Here is a 16,793-nt window from a genome sequence, read left to right on the forward strand (position 1 = left end):
TCAGATGACACCAGGATGTTCTCATACACCCCAGTCCCACATGATGAGCCCCAGAATCCTACTGCAGGACCCCACCTGGGTTCCTCCCTTCAGGCAGGCTCTGCCACTAGCATACCAGGCCACATCTCCCTGCCACCCGTTTCCCTTCTGGGTGTTGTGCCCTCACTAGGGTGTATGTTGGCTCCTCTAGCCTCAGCCCACCCCCAGGCCAGTCAGGACCCCAGACCCCTGGCTCTTGGACATCCCTCTTGGTGGGCCTCCTTGCCCTTCTGGTCCTGGCCCCCACCTGCGCCAGTCAGGGGAAGCTCTGGCAGGCCTCACTATGACCCATACTCTTTTCCCAGGTCCCCCTCTCTGGGTCCTCCTTCACAGACATGGGGAGCTGGGGTACCTTACACCACAACTGGTGCCTCAGGGTCTCACAGGGGACTCTCACCACCTTCCCCACCCCCAGGCAGCAGGTCATGGTGCTCCTACAGATGCTATATTTGACCCAACCTCTGCCTCCCAGCATTGCCCCCTGACTGGGGTCAGGACTCAGCTCACACTCTCACACTGAGCTCCTGTTCTTCCCCCACTGGAAGCCCTGGTGGCCACAGCCATGCCTGGCTCCAACTCTCCCCTTCAGGGTCTCAAACCCCCACAGGGCCCAGGCAGCCTCAGCCATACCTGGCCCTGGCCCTGGCTCCCTACTCTCTCTCTCAGGGCTTGCACCCCCACAACTATCTCCAATGGAAGGCAACCCCCACAAAGGTGAGGGCTGGGGGTTACAGCACCCCAACCCACCTTTCACTGGGGTGATCACTGGCCTAGCATTTCCTGGGGGCTCCCACACCACTGGGAGCCCCACCAGGCCACCCATTCCCAGCAGCATGTACTTTTAGGTCATACCCAGAACCAGAAGCCTCCTACCATCCCCTACAGCTCTGCTCTTACCACCAGATGAAACTCAACAGCCCTCCAACAAAATAGTATTAATGCCTAACACAAAGTAGCCAAACTGTACTGTTTATATGGGCAGGCCTGAACCTAAAATGGCTGCCCTCATTAGGCACCTGGTGGCTGCCAGCTCCAGGGCCTTAAAGTGGCAGGCACACACAGTGCCTTGCCACAGTGACACTAGATGCTGAGCTTGTTCCCTGTTTGCCTAGTAATACTCACTATTGCCACAAAACATTAATTAACTGAGATTATGGTAGCATCTCTTTTCAAGTACATCCTTTAAATCTGGGCTGGCCAACCTGTGGCATGAGCAGCCTCTGTGGGTGGCACTTGGCATATCAGGGAGAGGACAGGCACCACAGGGGTAGACAGCACAGGGAGCAGAGTAGCAGATTGGGCAAGAGAAAGGGATCAGAGTGACACTTAGGATGGTGCAGAGTTAATATGTGGCACTCCTGCTAACAAGTTTAGCACCCCCCCAGCTTTAAACAAAAGGCATGAATTATGAATATAAATAGTTAGGTCTTTTTGCTAGCAGCAGAACTAAACTTTAATTCTTTGGTAATTATCTGCCACTGAAACAATGATACATCATTTCCTAAGGTGTAATACAATGAAATGCATGTCAGTATGAGTAAAAGAGTAAAAGTGTCTGTGGACAAAACCTGCTCTCCACATGCATGGAGTTGCATCCCTGAATGACAGGTTACCTCTCCAGGACTGGCTGATAAATCAATGCTATAAAAAGGAAACTGATACAGTAGAAATGCTAAGATTATAGTGCAGTCCGTTGCTTATGCTGCAGTCAAAAGTAGGAGTAAGAAGAACAAAAGGAAAGGAACGGTAGGAGGAAGTAGAAGAGAAGGGAAAGAAAATAAGCAGGTTAAGTCAGGAGGGTATCAAGGCAAGAAGATGCAGCGTGGGGAAATTTATCAATATAGAGCTGTACATAAAATAACAGGCAAGTTGGAATCTACATGTGTAATTTCTTGGAGAGGTTTCAGTGAATCAAGTTTCACTCTCCTGGTTTATGAGATGTCTTGAATCTTCTGATGAAATTATAACCCTGTAATTCACAAATTGCCTGTAACTCATTCCCTGTGTAAATCAGTCAAGGACTGCTAGTGATATCATAAACCACAAGAACATAGCTCAAAGCATAACAATCAGTATGTTTCATATTAGTTTATGATTGATTGAGCTTCCCTTATTCATGTGTTTCTGGCAGCATGTGAAGAAAATCTGAACTTGTTTTCAGTTGGATGCAAATTTAGATATACATATTTCTATAAAATCCTCAGCATGTTGAAACTTACTGCTCAATTATTGCTGTGTGTCCAGGAGAGGATTTTGTTTTGCTGTGTCCTTGTACAGATTCCTTTATTTCATTATGATTCTTTATTATTACACCAGATTTTGAAACATGTTGTGTTCTGTTTTCAACAGTTGAGCACAACAGAATATATATGTAGCACAGACATAAAGGCTACAAGGATTTCTTCTGTTAAGTGACTGGTAGCAGTGAGCATGGGCAGTAACTTGCTGCTCAGAATGAGTCAGTGTACATCTTGTGTCCCTGAACTGAATCAACAGTAGCTTGCTTGCTGTTCCTGTGGTGTTCTCTGGTAGTTGTGAATGTACCTTCAAAACTATCAGCATAAAGCAAATAAGAAATCCAGGGTGAAAAAAAGCCTGTATTTATTTTGGAAAGTTGATGGTCCCGTCTGTGCTTTCCTATGACCCATTAGCCTTCAGTATTTGTGTTGACAAATTAATAATTAGTAGGAATCCAGGTTTTCCATTCACCATGGAAAAATGAGGTAAAACCTGGATTTTCTCATTTTAGGTATAAAAAAAAAAATTAAGAAAAAGTGGGAAATGGTGGTGAGTTTCCCCTTGCAGGCTGGCAGCGTTCTGGCCTGAAAGAGGCTGGGGAGAGTGAAAAAAGGGTGATCAGACAGGGGGCAACATGTATGTGCACAGCTACACATAGTTTCATAGTTAGTAGGGTCAGAAGGGACCTGAGCAGATCATCAAGTCTGACCCCCTGCCATGGGCAGGAAAGAGTACTGGGGTCAAATGACCCCAGCAAGGTATTCATCTAGCCTCCTCTTAAGACCCCCAGGGTAGGAGCCATCACCACTTCTCTTGGAAGTTGGTTCCAGATCCTAGCTGCCCTGACTCTGATATCTAATCTAAATTTACCCTCTGCTAGCTTGTCACCGTTATTTCTAGTCACTCCTGGTAGTGCTTGGGGAAACCCATTGCCTGCTGGTCCCCTCAGACTAGTTTGTAAACGGCCACTAGATCCCCCCTCAGCTTTCTCTTGTGAAGGCTGAACAGGTTCAGGTCCTGTAGCCTCTCCTCGTAGGGCCTGCCCTGCTGCCCCCTGATCATGCGAGTGGCCCTCCTCTGGACCCTCTCCATGTTGTCCACATCCCTCTTGAAGTGCGGCACCCAGAACTGGATGCAGTACTCCAGCTGCGGCCTGACCAGTGTCTCATAGAGGGGGAGGATCACCGCCCTGGACTTAACTTGAGATGCATCTGTGGATGCATGACAAGGTGCGGTTGGCCTTCCTGACTGGCCCCCTGCATCCCCGAGCAATCGCAGTACAATCCTCCCTGGTGATGGCCCCTCCCTTTCATTGGGTGTGCGCCTCCCTTTTAGCTAGGAGACATTCCCGGATGCTTTTGGTGAGCCATGGGGGCTTTTGCGCCCTCCTGCCCCCTTTGATCCATGTTGGGATTACCTACCTTTGGGCTTGGAGGATCGTCTCCTTAAGGAGCGACTACTCTTCTTGGACATCTGGCTCCCCTCCCCTCCGGGACCTCAGTGCTTCCCCGACTATGCTTCTTAGCTCATTGAAGTCTGCCCTCCTGAAATCTAGGGCTGCTGCCTTGCTGTAGGCCTTTGCCACCTTGTGCTGGATGGTGAATTCCAGCAGGCGATGATTGCTGTCGCCCAGGTGGTCGAGCACCCTCAGGCCTCACACCAGGTCATCACCTGTAGCCAGCACCAGGTCCAACAAGGCATCTTCCCCTGGTGGGGCTGTGCACCTCCGGGGTTAGATGGAGGTCCTGCATTCTGGCTAGGAATCTATGTGAGCGGTCAGACCTGGCTGACTGCTCTTCCCAGCAGATGTCTGGAAAGTTCAGGTCACCCATGATGACCACGTCCTTTGACCTACCTCCATGAGCTGACTTAAGAATTCCTGGTCTAGCTCTTCCCCTTGGTTGGGTGGTCTGTAATAGACCCCCACCGTTAAATCTCTTTCCCTTTGACTGCCTTATATTCTAACACAGAGCACTTCAGAGTGCCCCTCCTCTGACTCTTTGCTAATTGACGAGGATGTGTATTCCTCCTTAATGTAGAGCCACGCCCCTACCTTTCCTCTCTGTCCTATCCCTCCTGTACAGCCTATAGCCCTTGATATTCACCACCCAGTCATGTGCTGGGTCCCACCACGTTTCAGTGAGCCCCACTATGACTGGTTTGGTGTCAGCTAGTAGGAGAGTAAGTTTCTCTTGTTTGTTTCCCATACTACGAGCATTTGTGTAGAGGCATTTGAGTTCTCCTGTGGATGTGTGCACTAGCCCCCTAACCATAGCATTGTCCTGGCCCCTGTAGCTTACCTGTGTATATGTTCGGCTCATCAGTCTAGGCTGGGCTGTACTTGTAAGTGGTCCTTGGTTTAGCGGTCCAAGGCTTCCTCCTCCCTTGTCTTCCCCTTTCCCTGACATGGCCTGCATACAGCCTGGAGAAAAGCTTCCACAGCTCCCTGCAGGTAAGCCTGGGTAGTGGAGATTCAAGATCTGCAGGTACCTGATCTGGGCAACTGCATTTGCCCTCCTTCACTCACCCCTCCTGAAATTTTGCTTCCCTGTCCCAAACTGAACTGCACTCTTCACTCACTTCCTGTATCTCTCCCCACCCTCCAGTACAGACACAGTGACAAAGTTAAAACTTCCCATTTGGGTATCATCAATAACACAAATAATGGCATATTTAAAATACCCTTAATGTTTTGACTTAGTCAGGAGTAGCTTCAATAATTCAGTGGAGCACACTGGATTTTAATCTGTTTAAACAAGGGACACATCCAGAATCCAGTCTGAGCTATGAATGGGGCTTTCCACGGAACAGATGGGCACTAAGGCAGTATCTCCAATATAAGCCTGGAAGTGGCTGCAGAGCTGCTCCAAGGTTCATATTTAAGTGGTATGGCTCCCAAATACCCTTCAATACAACCCTACTGTGGATTTGTGTATGTGACTGAATCCTTGTGCCTCTTCCTGTGTCTTGACCACGCTCTTTTCTTGTTCCACATTTTGGGAATCTCCTCAAGAGCAGAGCATTCTCTTGGACAGCGGGTGCCTGCTTCAGTGTGCATAGGTGTACTTTCTCTCTCCCTCACTTCCCAACTTATGCAATGAAATAATTGCAGCTATGCTGAAGTTAGAGGAAGAGACTGGATGGGCCAGGAAGAGCAGGTTTGCACTTTATTGGTTCCATGTTGTAATGAAGTGATTTTTGTTAAAACAAAATTGTGCCTGGCTGTGACCTTGTATTACCTAAACATTAGAATGTGTGGAATGATTACGATAGAACACTCCTTCCTTTGCAGACTTTCCCCAGAGTCCTTTGTCCTAACTGTGTTAGATCCATTCACAGAAGGTTCCTTGTTAATGCTTGCACAATTTGTGAAAAATTCACAAAGGCAGAATTGATTTAGCAAAAGAGTAATGCCAGCAGGAAACAGTATGGAAATTGCAGTGTTCTCATTTTGAGAAACAGATCAACAAAGGAAATATTGTCTCCATTTTGCAAAGCAGTTTTTTGCCCAGATTACTTTGACCTCAGCACTCAACTATCTATATGTAACTTCACAGCAAAATCTGAACACTGTCAGAGCAGCACCAGTGGCTTACTTTGTGCCTGTAATACGATAATCCCACAGGATATCTTGTAGTTGATCTTTGCACTTACCCTGATAAAACAGCAACTGAAAGTGGCATGATTATGCCTTACTATCCTGCTATAAATACTAGCATTATACAACCCAGAAATGTAAGCCAAGCTCTCCTTCCTGCAACCCTTTCTGCAATAAAACAAAGCATTTAAGAGGCCCAGGCCACTAAGTAAAACAACATGCTTCCAGGCATAACCTTGTGTTCACTGAGCTTCTGTAGCCATAGGACTCTCAGTCTTGAGTCTCTTATGAGGACATGCAGATACTCATTATAAAAATGAGAACAGATGCTTGAAGGATCAGTTAAGAGCTGGGTTTAGATCATGCACTGTCAGAAGCTGCACTTGCATAGGACCTGGATGGTTTAAGGATACTGGAATTGAGACTGAACACATTGAAGCTGAACCTGTAACCTAGCTGATCAAATTCTACTAGCTATTTTTTTAATATAAAATGGAGTTGTTGGTTGTTGGGAGCAGGGGTGGATGTGGGCTGCCTGCTACGGGCTCAGGCTCCCCACCTTTCTGCCCTCCCTCTGGGGCTTCCATGGCCTAGTGCATAAGACCTGGTGCATAGAGCGGTGGGAAATGTCAATGCTACCACCGCAAGCACCATGCTGCCATGGCAAGGCACTCCCTGCCCACCTGGCAGCAGCAGGGGTGGTGCTGCAGGGTTGTGCCAGCTGGTGCTGCCAAGTAAGCAGGGGTGCCTCATCATGGCAGCCTGGGGCTTGTGACAGTGACATTGAGCTTCCCTGCCCTGCTCTGGCCTGCCGCAGCAGGTCCCACCTGCTGGGCTGCAGAGGCCCCAAGGGGAGGGCAGCAGGACAGGGAGCCCAAGCCTGCAGCAGGCAGCCTGTCCCAGCCCCTATCCCATGCTCAAATCTGGGGGCATGTGCCCCCCATGCCCTCTCTGGGAGTGCATGCAGCAGTGGTGAACCAGCCCCCTTGCCACCTTTCTGATGAGCTGCCTATGGCTCCATCCTGTTCCCTGCCCAGGCCCTGCAGCTGCATATGCCCTTGGGCCTCAGGTCCCAAGCCCCACTCACTGCCCAGGCTGGGCAGCAGCTCCAGCCCTGCCCAACTCCCTCCCTCCCTCACTATGGAGGCCTCAATCCCCATCACCCAGACTTACCTGTGGGGAGCTGTGGAACTGCAAGGAGCTGTGCAGAACTACTGCTTAAGTCTTTGATGTCCTGATCCTGCACATGCATATGTGCAGGCAAATTTCCATGCCCATGGACTTGAGGTTTCTCTGTGGAGTTGCAGTCATCCATCTCTGTGTGGTCACAACTGTGAGATTTACCATGCAATAAATTTCCACATGCTTACCATGCAGTAAATTTTGCTACTCGTGAGTAAATTTGCTTCCTGGAAAGGCATGTAGAAAATTTACTTGTGAGTACTTACTGCACAGTAACACACGTAGATGCCAACCAGGAGCAGATTTGCTTCCGGTCAGCCCTGCCACTAGGGGGACAATGTCACTACAGTCCCAGGGCTTGGCTGTCTCTAGCAGCACCAGCCACAGGTCCTTTAAAAGCTTGCAGGCATTTTGAGCCCTGAGGCACAACAGCAGGGAGCCTGGGGGATTCTTGGCCTCTGCTGCCTCTGCACAGGCTGCAGGCTAGCGGTGCCAAACTTCCTACACTCCAGCACTGCTGCCTTATGCCACAGTGCTGCCTGGCTGCCAGGCCCATGCCATCTACCACTATAGGCTGCTCCAGGCTTCTGCCAGATCTGCCAGCACTTGGGCCCAGCTGCAGCCTTGTTGACACAGAAGGTCACCATCACGTAGGCCCAGGCCTGCCCAGTCAACCATGGTCCCTGGGCACCCATGCATGCAGCACACAGCCCTGGTACAGAGCATCTTATCTCAGAAATGCTGCAAATTCTCACAAACAGCTTCTTTCTTATGGTTCTCTAGGCCCTGCAGCTGCACACAGGGGAGAGGCCACAGTTAGCAGCCAGGATGCAGCCTCAGGGTGGTTGCTGCCCACAGCGGGGGTCCTGGGGATGTTCCAGCTCTGCAGGAGGAGGACCCAGGATTGGACCCTCCTCCTGGACTGGTTGGTAACGGCCATGGAGAACCAACAGAAGAGTGCGCAGACATGGCAGGCAGAGGACGTTGCCTGGCAGGACAGGTGGTGGGCAGAGAACATGGCCCACAAGGGTGTGTGGGAGTGGGCAGACCGGGTGTTCAGTCTGCAGCTCCTGACCCTGGAGCACGAGTGCCTGGAGGTCCTGTGGGAGCAGGGTATGGTTGTGGCTAGGGCAGTGCAGGCCATAGAGGATGACCAGGTGCTAGACACTGCCCTGGCCCTGACAGTTGCCTTCATGCCTACCATGGCCCTACTCCCAACCCTAGCCCCCCCTGGTAACTGCCCACCTCCCAGCAACAGGCCCCTATGGGCCTCGGTAGAGGTTCAGTGCTGCCTCCACCAGCCAGGAGACCCTACCCCAGGTCCCCCACCATCCAGCCCCACCACCTGGGTCCAGCACTGCCACTTGCTCCACACAGGCATAGAATCAGAGTTGCATGCAGTTGGGCCAGGACTGTGCACTGGCCGTGCTGGCCCTGGCCACAGGATGCTGGAGGGCAAGCCACCTGCGCTATGGGACCAGCAGGTGCTGTCATCTCTTCACGAGTCCCCCTACCTGCTGGACTCACCGTGGCATGCACACTTGCAGGAGAACAGCCAGAGGCCAGGGTGCTGGCTGCCTGTCCCTGGGCTCTACCCCCTAGTTGCCCCCATCCCATGGCCACCCACCCCAGAAGGGCACACACACAAACCACTTTGTAAACAGTTTGTACAGGGAAGAAGTGTTTTATTGTTGGTGGGTGGGGTGGGTGGTGGAGAGGCTGTGTTGTGGAGGAGACAGGGGAAGGGAGGTCTGTTTGTTGTGAGGGCAATAAAGTTAATTTTTCTGAGAACTGTCCACAGTGAACATGATGCTGGGGGTGGGTGGTGGGGTGGGGAGGCTGTGGATGATTGTCCAGCCAGGCTATAGTAGGGAGTGCAGGAGGAGGTGGTTGGCCAGTGCCTTTCACACTCAGTGCCCTGGCCCCCAGTGGCAGGTGTGTTGCTGGTGCTCCCATTGCCAGGTGTCCTCTGTGCACTGTGCCTTCTCTGCCCAGGCCTCATGAAACAGCTCCCCCTAGGCTTTGCAGGTGTCATGCAGTATGCAGGCTGCGATGATGACCTGGGGGATGTTCTGCTCATTGAACTCAAGGTGGGAGGTAAGAGTGTGCCAGAATCCCTTGAGGTGGCCAAAGGTGCACTCCACCAGGGCACAGATCTGTCCCAGGCAACAGCTGAAATGGGTCTGGTGGAGGTCAAGCTGGCTAATGCAGGGCCACATGAGCCAGGGCAGGAGCAGGTAGGCAGGGTTCCTGGTGAAAAGTCACGAGACCACTATGGCACCCAGCTGGAGGTCCAGCACCCCCAGTGTGAAATGCCTGCTCTGTTCCAGGGCTGACAGGACAAATTTCCAGAAGACATGGGAGTCATGGGCACTGCCCACCCAGCTGCCACTCATATTCATGAAGGTGTCACAGTGGTCTACGATAGCCTGAAGCACAACAGAGTGGAAGCCCCTCCAGCTGTAGTAGGGGCTGTCACTGTGTGGTGGGCAGGTGAGGGGAACATGGGTTCTGTCCAGGGCTCCAGTGCACTGGGGGAATCCCAGGCACAGAACCCCACCACAACCTCCAGGGAGTCATGCACGTGGAGCACCGTATGCCCCAGAATGTCCTGGGGGCACCTTACATCTCCAGGACAGCCTCCCCTGTGGTGGCCTTGCCCACACAAAAGAGGTGGCCCACATAGTGGAGATGGGTAGGCATGGCCAACTTGAGCAGGGTGATGGCTAGCTGGATGTCTTTAGGCAGGGGCAGCCATACAGTGGTCTCCTTCCACTCCAGGTGCAGGTGGAGCTGCTCTAGGAGGTCCAGGAAGGTGGCTTGGATCATCCTGAATGCCTCCAGCCACTGCTTATCATCTCTGGTGTGCTGGATTACATGCAGCCGCCAGTCCTGGTTGGCCCAGTGGACCCAGAGGCATTGGGGCTGGAGGCCCAGGAGGGTGAGGGAGGCACCAGCGGTGGTATCCTGTAGCCAGTTGTCAGTGTCCTTGTTGGAGTTCAGTCAGCAGGATGGGATCCAGGCAGCAGCTGTGCAGCAGTGGTGGCCCTGAGATGGTGTGGTGGGGTTAGGTAGGTGGTCACTGCCCATGGGGGAGGTAGCAGATCACAGATGGCCATGGGCTCACTGGTGACCAGTGTGGTGGGCCAGCAGGGCTGGTGCAGTGCAGGGAAGCAGCAGGGCCAGAGGCTGGAGCAGCCATGTTGAGGCGAGGCAGAGGCTGCGGTGCAAGAGCTGCTGCATGCAGTCCTCTTGCTGTGCACACTTCTCCTGGCCAGGGAGTGGGGCTGGCTTTTAAAGATGGACTCTAGCCACAGGCAGCTACAGCCGGAGCCTCCAATTTACCCCTGGTGTTGGCAGGGGCTCATTGCAGGGCCCCAGGAAGCAAAAGCAGTTTGCTTCCAGGAGCAGCAAATTTGCTATCATGTCCCTGCATGTGTAGATGCCTGCCCAGGAACGCTTACTCACAAGTAGTTTACTTGCAAGTAAACCAATACTGTATCAAATGCATATGTAGATACACCCACTGTGTAAGAATTGCACTGTTCTCATGGAATGAAATTAAAGATTTTTGCTTTGTACTCATCACCAAAACAGAAGTAATTTTGGCAAATGGAACAGCTGTTTACCTGTCTTGTTGAACCAAGAGAACCCAAGGTGTCTAGTGCTCTGTGAAGCCAGCTGATTTTCACTGGCAGCATGCAGGCAACAGCTCAATGCCTTTAAGCAGAGTAATTATTAGGAGCAAATTGCACTGTGATGTAGTACACATACACTTGGAAATGACTAATTATGTTTTAACAGATGACAGTGAATTAGCTGAAATGTTTTACGCGCAAATCAGTGGGACCTGGTGGGAGTCAATGCAGTAACTAATGAAACCACAACGATGACTTATCCAGATTTCAGGATATTACAGTGTGTCTCTGTGGGTACAAGTAAAATAATGCACAACTTCTATTTAAGGTGAACTAATAATTAACCTTCAAGATAGGGTCACTAACCAGATGAGATCAGGTCAAACCCATTAAATACAAGGGAGAAAATATAAAGACACAACTAAGTCTAGAGAGCATTCTTTTTCCTTTAAGGTTGAGGGAATACACTTTGGCGACTCTGCATGTTGTGTATCACAGAAGAACTCTCAGGTGTTTTTAGCACATGCTGGAAACATCAGGATGGTTCCGCTGGCTAGAAAGTTACAGTGATATCAGAGTATTGCAGAGACTATATATGGGACCTTCCAGGATTCACTGTTCATTTGCTTCTCCACAGGGACAGATGCCATCCACAGCAGCATTCATGTAAGCAGAACTTTGAGAAATCACATTTTTTAAATCTAAATACATCTCAGCAGGGGTGTAACAAGAAGGGAGGCAGTCCCGGAGTCTTACCCAGTCCTCAGTGGTAGCTACTGCCGCCACATGCTCTGCCCACCCCAGCTCTTGCTCCTAAAGCAGCACAGCAGTGCAGTGTCTGTGCACCAGTTGTTGCTGCAAGAGCAAAACTGTTGGGTTACTTTTGCTGCTAGTGTGTGTATTGTGGGAGGAAGGGAGCAGTGTTGGCATTTGGGGATGGTGCCCCTCCTGCCTATCCCTAGTTATGCAGCTGCATCCCATGGTGTTGTTGTGGCTCAGTTTTTTTCTGAATCTCCTTATATATAGTGTGCATTAGCTAAAGAAGAAACTCATGTAAACACACAAGCATGGTGGAACAAAAAATGAGAGGTTGTTAGCTATGTGGGACTGAAATCAGGCAGAAGTCAGGGTTAATATGCACCTTAGAGATCAACTAAATTAGAGATGTATATCATAAGCTTTTGTAAGTAGAGGTTTGGCTACATCAGAAGGGACTTCAGGAAGCAGAGCTGTTAAGTAGAAAGTAGGGATTAGAATACAAAGGGTAGGGAAGGAGAAGGAAAGATGACATTGGTGGAAATATGAGTAAGGGATTTTGGGCGGGGATGGGAATACAGGTCAGAGGGGATTCCCGTCCTTTTTAAATAAATCCAGTTTGACTTGTCTCAGCCCTGTTAGTCTGGCTTGTCTGAGCTGGATTTTGTGTCGAGTTCACATGCACCTCTGTCACCTGATGGCTCACAAGTTCAGTCACTGCTCCCAGGGTTAAGATGTGGTATTGACTCCTTGCAAATCAATCCTCAGCTAGAGTGCACATGAAAGAGCTAGTCCCCATAGTTTCTGTAACTGAAAGGATCACCTCCTTTTAGAAAACTTTAAAATAAGTAAATAATGTGGACAGATAACTGCTTGAGCATATCTGCAGATCCACAATTCAAGAATGTTGTTGCACAAACTGTAGTGGGTGCAAAGCAACCACCACTGACTTCAATTTACTCTGGCACTACTTGGAGAAAAGAAGAGAAAGGAGTTCACTGACTCAGATGTTACTAGCTCAGAGCAGCCTCAAACCACAAACACTTCAGTCATCCAGTGAGTCAGTATCCCCTGAGCCACTATTAATAACAGGAAAAACAAGATATACAGCCCTAATTTAGCACACATTTGGTTCTTGACTGCATCCAACTTCAACCGTGACATTTTCCTTCTTTTTTTCCTGGGAGCAGCACACCCTGTTTTCTTGCACATACTACAAAAGATCAAACCTATTTAGTTCTCACCTTCTGCTCAAGTCTAAACTAGGGGTGGGCAAAATATGGCCCACAGGCCAGATCCAGCCCACCAAGAGTTTCTGTATGGCTTATGGTGGGTCTCTTGGCCCTGCCCAGCCCAGGCACTGGGGGCAGCATGGGCTATGGTACATGTAGCTGGTCCCGCTGGTGCTGCCTATTGCAGCCCGCTGCAGTCCCAAGCATGGCTCTTGGGCACACTGGGATCTGTAGTCCACAGGGCTGGATAGAGGAGCCACAGGGCAGGAACAGCATGACAGCCAAATTCAGCTTCCCCGCAGCCCCCACCACCATCACCCAGGAATAAGTACATGCCCTGCTGCTGTCCAGGAGACTTGCCAAGCGGGGGTACAACAAGATGGCAGCCCAGTGCTGGGTGAAGGCCAAGATTCTTCAGGCTGCTTTCCACCGTGATGTTGCAAGAGTACAGCAGCAGGGCACCCCAGTGCATGACATGTTGCATTATAGGTACCTCCATCCACTAATGGAGGTACTTGAACGCTCTGAACAGATACAAACAGAGAACTCCAAGTTGTCCTCTGCTGTGGAGACCTTGCTGACCACAGCTGAGACTCAGGCTGGCTCAAGTGATGAAGGAATGGTGAGAAATGCGTGGGTGAAAGCTTGCTAAAGCCCCACTCCCCTGAAGCCCCCCAGCAGCCATGGAGCACCCTGCCGGCCCCCAGCACAGCTGGAGGTAAGTGGGGGTAACCCCAGACAGTGGGAGGAGGTGGCTGAGTGGACCAGGGAGGGTCTCGCCCCCCTGACCCCTACTTGGCCCAGCCCCCCAGGGAGAGAGTAGGTAAGGCAGAGAGGGTACTTACTAGTCCCACTCTGGTGAGGCAGGGTCCCCTAAATCCCAGGTAGGGTACCCCCTAGCCAGGAACAGCATTCCACTGACAGTGGGCCTGCTGCACATGTGCGCAGTTTGGCCCACCAAACCAAAACAAAAACCAGACAGGGTCCAGGAGTGGCGAGAGATGTGTGGGTAAAAGCCCATTGAGCCCCCACTCCCCCGAAGCCCCCAGCAACCTCCAGCAGCTGCAGAGTGCCCCACTGACCCCCAGCACAGCTGGAGGTAAGTGGGGCCCTTGGTGGGAGGGAGTTAAACCCTGGAGAGTGGGAGGAGGTGGCTGAGTGGACCAGGGAGGGTCTCGCCACCCCCCAGCCCCTACTTCACCTAGCCCCCAGGGAGCCACGTGAATGGGTTGCACAAACAGGCACACTTGTCTGCCCGGCATGTGAGTTAGTGCGGAGTTCACACAGGAGGGTGAGCAGGACGGCCCGAGGCCCTCCCTGTGCACCCCCACCCCAGGGAAGCCAGTCCCAGGCATAGCCAGCCCACTAGCAGCATGACATGGATGGGCACACACCGCACCCTAAGGGTCCCTGAGGGGTCTGAGGTCCCCCCTCTGGCTCCTCAGAGCCTCCATCCAGACGGATCGCATGGTTCTGGGCTCCACATAGATGGAGCCCCTGGCACTCGGCTGCAGGGGCTGCCTGTTGCTTTTTCAGGCTCTGGAGCTTGGGAGCATGGCCACCTCCCCTTGTGGGGTCTGCTCCCTTTTGGGGTCTCTGACGTGCCAGCTGGAGGAGCTCCAGGCCACAGTCCAGAGACTGTATGCCATCGGGGACTGCAAACAGGAGATAGGACCTAGCAATAGGAGTCTTCTCCCCTGGGAGATGGAGGGTAGACCACAATGTCCCTCCAGAGCAAGGCAGGACCTGGGGACTTCCATTCCATCCAGCCAAGGGAATGGACCAAGGTGGTCAAGGGCCACAAGGCCCGCCGCACCAAGGCCCCTGCTCTGCTGGAGCTATGCAACAGGTACAAACCTCTTGCAGCCCCAGCTGAGCCTGCCGAGTTGCCAGCTCCCACAGGCAACACGGGCACTACTGCAGCTACCGCCCCCGCTCTCCCCAAGAAAAAACGCAAAGCGTTTTTCATGGGAGACTCCATCCTGAGGGTGACTGAGGGGGCAGTCTGCTGCTCTGACCCCTTAGCCTGGGAAGTCTGCTGCTTCCCAGGAGCCTGCATCCAAGACATTGAGGAGAAGATCCCTAAACTCCTCCAGCCCACTGACCACTATCCCATGCTTCCTATCCATGTGGGCACCAATGACATGGCTCAGAGCGCTCCCAGCTGGCACTATGGGGATTTGGGAGCAGGGGTAAAGGGTCTGTGGGTGCAGGTGGTGTTTTCTTCAATCCTCCCAGTCTCGGGCAACATGCTGAGGGACAGAAGGATCGAGGTAGTCAACCAAAGACTGTGGTGCTGGTGTCATTGGGAAGGCTTTGGCTTCCATGATCACAGTCCGCTCCTTGGTGAGAGAGGCAGTGAGCTGCTGGGAAGGGACGGCTTCCACCTCTCTCCGCTGGGGAGGAGGCTCTTCTCAGCCAGACTGGCTGATCTGCTCCACCGGGCTTTAAACTAAGCCTGCCAGGGGATGGGCGGACTACCACCACTGCTGGCCTGCTGAGCAACCCTTGCAAAGCCAGCAGACAAAGGCACTTAAGGAAGCCCACCCCTGCCCCAGCCCTGGAAAAACTGGTAGGCAAGGCAAGGGCCCTGAAGTGGGCGCTTGCCTGCCTGTACACAAATGCCAGGAGCATGGGGAATAAACAGGAGGAACTTGTCCTCCTGCTTAACGCAAATAATTACCATGTCATAATGATAACGGAGACCTGGTGGGACTCCACCCATGATTGGACCATGGGTATAGACGGCTATACCCTGTAAAGGAGAGATTGAGGGGACAAAAGGGGCGGAGGTGTAGCTCTCCATGTTAAGGGGAGCTATGCATCCCTGCAAGCTGATATTGGTGACCAGCGTGGATGGCTGGAGAACTTCTGGGTTAAAATCTGCAGGGAACACGACACAAAGGACACGATGGTGGGAGTCTACTACAGACCTCCCACCCAAAGTCAAGAACTTGACCAGGAGTTTGCCAGGGAATTGGCTGAGGCTGCATGCTCCAGGTCCATGATTGTCATGGGAGACTTCAGCTACCCAGACATCTCGAGGGAAGAATGCTCAGCTAAATCTGAGCATTTTGAAAGCTTCCTCTCATGCGTGGATGAGCTCTATTTGACACAAGAGGTCTACAGGCCAACGAGAGGTAAAGCGCTGCTCAACCCAGTACTGGCAACCAGGGACGCCCTAATCAGTGACCTAATGATCGACGGGAAGCTGGGTGACAGCAACCATGAGCTGATAACTTTCACCATCCACCATAGAGCTGGCAAGTCAGTCAGCAGTACAGAAGTCCTTGACTTCAGGAAAGCTGACTTTGACAAACTCAGGAGGCTTGTTGGTGAGGCCCTAAGGGACCATGACTGCAAAGCCAACCTATTAAATGGGTACTTTGCATCAGTCTTTCATCAGTCCCATGGGACACCCCTGCCCATTACAGGACAGGGAGGCCTGGGTGAGGGAGATTCCTTGCCCTCCATCAATGTTAACCTTGTGAAGGAACACCTTGAGAAGCTGAACACCTTCAAGTCAGCTGGCCCTGACAATCTACACCCCAGAGTATTCAAGGACACTAGCATCATAGCCCAGCCCCTGGCATGGATCTTCAATAACTCCTGGCACTCTGGTGAAGTGCCTGAAGATTGGAAGAAGGCCAATGTGGTGCCTGGCTTCAAGAAAGGGAGGAAAGTGTATCGAACTAACTACAGGCCCATCAGCCTAACTTCTATTCCAGGGAAGGTCTTAGAAAAGATTATTAAAGAGAACATTTTTAACAGACTGGCTGACGGCAACATCCTGAGGGATAGCCAGCATGGGTTTGTTGTGGGTAAGTCTTGCTTGACCAGTCTTATCTCCTTTTACGATCAGGTGACTTATCACCTGGACAAGGGAGAGGAGATTGATGTCATATATCTTGACTTCGAAAAAGCCTTCCATCTGGTATCCCATGATCACCTCTTGGCAAAACTGGCCAGTTGCGGCCTTGGGTCCACCACGATTCGCTGGCTGGGAAATTGGCTCTGTGGTCGGACCCAGAGGGTGCTGGTTGATGGACGTTAATTGTCATGGTGCCCTGTGACCAGTGGGGTCCCCCAAGGCTCTGTCCTTGGACCTAT

This window comes from Crocodylus porosus, unplaced genomic scaffold (genome assembly GCF_001723895.1).
Source record: "Crocodylus porosus isolate Cpor-Errol unplaced genomic scaffold, CroPor_comp1, whole genome shotgun sequence".
NCBI classification, from domain to species: domain Eukaryota; kingdom Metazoa; phylum Chordata; order Crocodylia; family Crocodylidae; genus Crocodylus; species Crocodylus porosus.